Raw genomic sequence first — 7500 nt, 5'->3', positions numbered from 1 at the left:
CTGGGGAAAATGGTGGCCGAAATAGTTATGCTTTAAACTGCTTTTATTGTCTTCGGAAGTAGCGATGCATGCTTACCTTTCTCTGCATGTCACTATCTTTGATCCAAAACAGCTTGTCTGTCCAGCTCGCTCCTGAACAGACAAGCGACCGGCCATCTAGAAAATAAGAATTAAGAAATAAGACAATAAGAAAATAAGAAATCCCCATTAGTGTTGTCTGGTTAAAAAATGTTTTCCTCATGACTTCAGTGATATTAAAAATTCCATAAACAATTTCTAATACCTAGTTACTTTTCACACACCCTGTATATATTTGAAAGGTGTTTTAGATGTTACTGAGTATCATAGATATGAGAAGGAATAATAATGCATGTATACATAGACACGAATATATAAATACTAACATATGCATACACACGGAAACACACCCACACATACAGGTATTCATATGTATGTATGTATGTATACATGTATGTATGTATGTATGTATGTATGTATGTACGTATGTGTGTGTGTGTGTGTATGTATGTATGTATGTATGTATGTATGCATGTATGTATGTATGTATGTGTGTATGCATGTATGTATGTATGTGTGTATGTATGTATGTATGTATGTATGTGTGTATGCATGTATGTATGTATGTATGTATGTATGCATGTATGTATGTATGTGTGTATGCATGTATGTATGTATGTGTGTATGTATGTATGTATGTATGTATGTGTGTATGCATGTATGTATGTATGTATGTATGCATGTATGTATGTATGTATGTGTGTATGCATGTATGTATGTATGTGTGTATGTATGTATGTATGTATGTGTGTATGCATGTATGTATGTATGTATGTATGTATGCATGTATGTATGTATGTATGTATGTATGTATGTGTGTATGCATGTAAGTATGTATGTATGTATGTATGTATGCATGTATATATGTATGTATGTATGTACATATGTATGTATGTATGTGTGTATGCATGTAAGTATGTATGTATGCATGTATGTATGTATGCATGTATGTATGTATGTATGTATGTATACCTTTGTGAGTTGCCTAAGATTGTTATTTAGCGCTCCATTGTATTCTTTACGGGAAAACGAGTGGTAAGATCATCCATGATGAATTTTTAATACTATACATTTCGGATAATAATGTGTGTGTGTGTGTGTGTGCATGCTCGTGCGTGTGTGTATATCTATATATATATATATACACATGTGTGTGTGTATAACTATATGCATACATATGTGTGTGTGTATGTATGTATATATAAATGTGTGTGTGTATATATATATGTGCATGCATATGTATGTATATATATATGCGTGTGTGTGTATATATATGTGTATACTTATATGTATGCATATATATATATATATATATATATATATATATATATATATATATATATTGCGAACATCTGTGTGGTTCGTGTATGCGTTCATATCTAAAATGCAACGAAGTGTGTTTGAAGACATTATCAATATATTTAGAGCATGAAGGATGGAAAATATTTCTTATTCATGTTGAATACACACACACACACACACACACACACACACACACACACACACACACACAGATACATATTCATGTTGAATACAATCGCACACGTATGCGCACACATATACACACACATGCATACACATATATATGTATATGCATATAATATACATATACCATCTGAACAATTGGTAGATGCCTCGAAAGCTCAGGTGAGGCTACGAACCGGATGCTACTACTGCTGTTACACTTAGAAATATCCTTGACGGAACAAATTTTAATAAAATCACGTGATAATCACATACCCATCACGCTGTAAACTCCATCTCACAAAATCTTTTTATTGTTTCTCTAATCTTTTGACGGCTTCAAAGAACAAACTAAGTGCACATCAATTTCAATCGAAAGGAAATGGAACTAAGGCTAACTTGAAGCAAGGTTATTCGTTAATCCTATCCCTTATCGCCTATATTGTATCTTCCCATCCCAAATAGTCTGCATTAAATCTTATTCCAATCCTTTCGTCTCCTGACGTCAAACCTCTAGAATTCCCTTTTCCTCTGCAACCCAATTTTGCCTACTGACGTCATTCTATATCTATTGAAAGTAGATATTGGGCAATCAATCAAAACAGTCTATTAGCTCTATTCTTTCATCCTAAGTAAAAGAACAGAACATAATAATAACAGATTCAAACCTGGGAATTATCGCTGAAACTTCCATAACCGTAAGAGAACTATCCAACGTAGAATCAACTATTCTATACTAATTGACGGACTTTTATAGTGCGCATGTTTTGTGCAGAGTCCGTCCATTTCTCTCTTCCTTCAAACTTGTATTGGTGTGACGCAACTGGTGTCACGAGCCCAGTAGTTATCAGGACGCTGGATTTGTATCGAGTCACCTTCTCTTAGATGGACAGCTAAAAAGCTGAAAGTCTGACCTGGGTCCGTTGGGGTGTATGTCAGTTACCTTCTTCCAGAAACAAATAAAATCCAGAAACAACAAAACCAATAGAAATGGATTACGTAAAAGGATTCTGCTCTACTCGAGGCACAAGGCTCGAAATTTTAGGAGAGGGGGTCAGTCAAGTAGTTCGACCCAGTACGCAACTGGTACTTAATTTATCAACCCCGAAAGGATTGAAGGCAAAAATCGACCTCGGTGGAATTTGAAAAGGAATGTTATTCGTTAATCCTATCCCTCGTCGCCTATATTACGTAAAATGATTATCACATGGTTTAACATCCTTTATAGGATTCAGATAACCTCGGATATCCCCTGAATTGAATAAGCATTTCATGAAAGGACTGTGTGTGTAATTCTCCTATTTAGTGAAACATTGCAAACTCCTGTTTATATTAATTTCATATACATTTATATATGCGATATATATCAAAAATGGATCTATTTTCGTAATCCTAATAAGGGAAATCAGTGGCTTCGCTCCGACCAGGCTTCAGAAAATATTGCCAAACAAGAGCGGTTTGAACAAGTTATGTTTGATGGAATTTTGAGAGGGTGTTGCGCTTTGAACTTGTTCTGGATGGTCATACTGTGAATGATAATGTTTATGCTCAACAAATGCAACGAGTATATGATGCTTTGAAAGCCTGCTACTCGGCATTGGTCAGTTGAAGACTTGCATTCCCACAGCACGACAGACAATATGGACTGCCAATGTGACCAAGTTCAAACTTGAGGAACTTGAAGGGCTGGAAGTGTCGCCTCATCCTGCTTACAGTCGAGACTTACACTTCTAGATAACCACCTTTCCCGGACCATGATACATTTCGTTCGCGAACAAAGATTCAACATCGTGGATGAAGTTGAAAACGGGCGCAGGGAGTTGTCTCCTCCTCCCTCTTCTCCTCCTTGGCGGAGCTGCAGTCCTAGGTGAATAAAAGTCCGAGACGGCTGAGACTAGCACCTAGAATATCGTCAGGTGCTCACAGTCTTCTACCAGTCGGGCAATGGGATCGGTAGATGTTCCGCACACACACGCATACATACATACATACATACATACATATGTGTGCGCGTGTCTGTATGTGTATGTATGTATATGTGTTTGTATGAATGAATGAATGTGTGAGTTGAACTGGAATCATCCATAATTAACTTACGTGATGACATCATATAGCCTACTGACTTAATTTACTTCAAAAGACTGGTTTCCAGCCTAAAAACAATTGAATCGCATCTTAAACCACAGACACAGCGCGCGCGCACGCTCTTTCTCAAACTGAAACAAAAACTAACACACTTATATGCATTCATAAAATTAAGCATGCTTACATAAATAATTATACACACAAATATTATATGATTATACACACACACACACACACACACACACACACACACACACACACACACATATATATATATATATATACATGCACACGAGTGGCTGTGTAGTAAGAAGCTTGCTTCCCAACCACATGGTTTCGGGTTCAGTCCCACTGCGTAGCACCTTGGGCAAGTGTCTTCTACTACAACCTCGGGCTGACCAAAGACTTGTGTGTAGATTTGGTAGACGGAAACTGAAAGAAGCCCGTCGTATATATATATATATGTGTGTGTGTGTGTGTGTGTGTGTGTGTGTGTGTGTGTGTGTGTGTGTGTGCCTGTTTGTCCAACGACCATCACTTGACAACCGATGTTGGTGTGTTTATGTCCTCATTACTTAGCGGTTCGGCAAATGAGCCTGATAGAATAAGTACTAGGCTTACAAAGAATAAGTCCTGAGGTCGATTTGATCGAGTAAAGGCGCAGTCGAATGACTGAAACAAATAAAAGAATAAAAGACTATAACCGACAGAATATGTGCCAGACTTTAGAACAAGTACTAGGGAACAAGTGTACAACCGAATCCTTGAAGCTGGAGTTCCAGCATGGCCACAGTTCAATGACTGAATGAAGTAAAAGATGAAAGATAAAAGATATGTATGCCTCCGAATGTTCCCAATACATTACGTGACGGAATAAAATACCAGAGTCATTTAATCCTTGTATTTCAATGAGCGCGACACAGCACGTTACGTAAACGAGGAAAAATTCGGTTCATTCTCTTAAGTAAGTGAGTTTTCATAAAGTGTCACAGACGTTCGCAACAAAACATATCACAGAATCTTAAAAACATCAGCTGAAGAAAACTCCATCAAGAGAAAACAAGCTGACATTGCTTGCAGGGTGAATACTTTCCGCTCAAGAGATCGAGACACCAACATCCTGTTGTTCTTTGACGATCAACTCATTTTGTTGCTATGGTTAGTATTTGAAGCTTCATAGCTGTAGTACCCACTTCTCCGACTATAAATCATACCCCACGATCTATAAAAGTAATTTGATGATGTTACGTTTGAAAACAGAGAGTCGCTTTAAACATAGATGAAATTTATCTAAAGGTGAATCACTAGTAGTAGTAGTAGTAGTTGAAGAATAAGAAAAGAAGGATGATGATGAAGAAGTGGAGGGGGCGCAGAAGAAGAAGAAGAAGAAGAAGAAGAAGAAGAAGAAGAAGAAGAAGAAGAAGAAAGAACTGCAGCAACACCAGTATGGATAAACAGAAAGTACGAGGTGCATGCTTTCAAGTGAGACTGGGATCATGATTTCTCCAAAGAATCTCCCCAAAGACGCCAAACTCAAAATTTCCAGAATTCCAAGGGAACCACAAGACATATTTATAATGCTTAGAGGCTTCGTGTAATTATTGTACGCACCGATAGTTTCAACCCCCAGCACCAACAATGGCGAACAGCTCCTAGTTAAGATATTGAGCAAAATTATGACATTAATAAACCTAATAAAATGCAACCATAGCCACATCTCAGAGACACACTTCTTTTACTCTGACGAACATAAAATAAATGATCGAGGCCATCACAAATTCACGGATTTCCTCTCTCCACTAGAATGTCCTTTATATTTTACTAGTTTTAGTCATTGGAATACAGCCATGCTTGGACACCACCTAGAATGGTTTAGTCCAACAAATTTTAAGCACTTCTTGTTATGTCAGACACGTTTACTGAACAGCCATCACTATTGACGTTTGAATAGAATGAGTGGTTTCTATTTATCATTCGTTTTATTTTTGTTTACTACGTATATACAAACATTCAATATGTATGTATGTATATATATATATATATATATATATATATATATATATATATATATATATATATATATATATATCAGACATACATTGACTACATTCAGGTCGATGGAACAAAAGTATATTGACGTAATTCAAAAATTAAAACAGGGTGCTATAGTAAAAGATATTGGCCTAATGGGTGATCGGACAATTTGCCGTAAACAAATTCGCTATAGGACAATTGGCCGTAGGACTATTCGCCGTACGACATTTTGTCGTAAAGCTTAGAAACTTGAAATTGCGTCGTTAATTAAATAAGGTATATAAAGGAACAGTATTTACAGCAGTCCTTTTCGGTAATTGCTGAAATGATAATTTAAAAGCAGAAAAGTCGGTTAAATTTGAATCTGCATCGTTAATTGCTGAAATGAGAATTTAAAAGCAAAAAGGTCGTTTAATGATTATTTAATACTAACAAGCTAATCTTGAAAATTCAAAAGCAAAAAGCTTGTTTTGGGAGGTTACCACAACCGTTAATCAACCCTGACGATGCCGTACACTATTAAAAGCCACAGAGGTGATGATAAGCTCGTAAACGACTCTAATTTTATTTATAGGCAAGAAAGAAAATGTGGAGGTAAGGTCTATTGGAAGTGTGTTGATACAAACTCTAAAACAAGAGTTCATACAAAACTGAATGGTGAAGTGATTTCTATTTGTAAAATTGTAAGGGAGCATGCACATCCATCGAACCCTAGCCAACCAAAAATGCTAGAAGCAATTGTAAATATGAAAGAAAATGTACTTAAATACCGGGTAGCTTCAAAAACGACATTATTTACATGCAATTACAATGAGATTACATGGTTTTATAGGATTTTAAAAAAAGTGTATGATCTTCGCTATTTTTATTTTTATTCTGTTGTCCTACGGCGAAATGTCTTACGGCAAATTGTCCTGGATCCGGGCCATGCAGTGGGACTGAACTTGAAACCATGTGGATGTATAGTGAACTTTTTAACCACACTGTCCACGGTGATTTTACTTGTCCTCTTCAAAGGCATTTCTGTTGTTTACATACGTCAGAAAAGGAAGTCGGCCTGACATAGTACTTTCGGTGCCATCACTAATGACGTTTGAATAGAATGAGTGGTTTCTATTTATCATTCGTTTTATTTTTGTTTACTACGTATATACAAACATTCAATATGTATATATGTATATATATATATATATATATATATATATATATATATATATATATATATATATATATACATACATATGTCTGATATATATATATATATATATATATATATATCAGACGTACATTGACTACATTTAGATCGATGGAACAAAAGTATATTGACGTAATTTAAAAATTAAAACAGTCACCAAGTTTAAATGTAACAGGGCAGATCATGCTTGGAACCATAAGAAATGAAATATACTCTGTTGTGAACATCAACTGCCCGCTCATCCCCAATGTAGTCAGAAAATACATGTGAAAGGGGACATCTAAGGACTACTAATAAGGAGTTTGAAATTCCAGTTCCGAAGATATACTTTCAGTTTTATACATATTGTTATTAGTGCAACACGGTACGGACAAAGCGGTTTGGAGCCAATGAGTGGCTCAACTTCAGTTCTTGGGTTCTTATGGGAAGAATGTAACTTCTTGAGCCATGATCGTTCTAAATGATCGCAATATCTGAGATAATAAATATGCGCAAGATATTCATAAGATGCAATGGGTGACGAATAATAAAAGAGGCACTATTCCCACAGTTTTGCTACCAAGCAGGTAGAAAGTTGTATACACAGATTTATACACACGTATCTCTATTTCTCTATCTCGCTATCTCTCTACTTATCTTTATCT

The 7500-nt window shown here is 35.9% G+C and overlaps 1 protein-coding gene across 1 annotated transcript in view; it reads right to left on the bottom strand.

Annotated features, from left to right (window-relative positions):
- The window catches only part of LOC106883685 (uncharacterized), a 104724-nt gene that overhangs the window by 61074 nt on the left and 36150 nt on the right, over window positions 1-7500 (bottom strand). The window contains exon 2 of the mRNA XM_014934794.3: window positions 77-156. The gene's annotated coding sequence lies outside the window, so the exon portion shown is untranslated. The remainder of the gene's footprint in view (window positions 1-76; window positions 157-7500) is intronic.

This window comes from Octopus bimaculoides, chromosome 9, assembly GCF_046866305.1.
Source record: "Octopus bimaculoides isolate indiv1 chromosome 9, ASM4686630v1, whole genome shotgun sequence".
Classification (NCBI taxonomy): domain Eukaryota; kingdom Metazoa; phylum Mollusca; class Cephalopoda; order Octopoda; family Octopodidae; genus Octopus; species Octopus bimaculoides.
The sequence above is the reverse complement of the archived record's forward strand: the minus strand, read 5'-3'. Positions and strand labels throughout refer to the sequence as shown.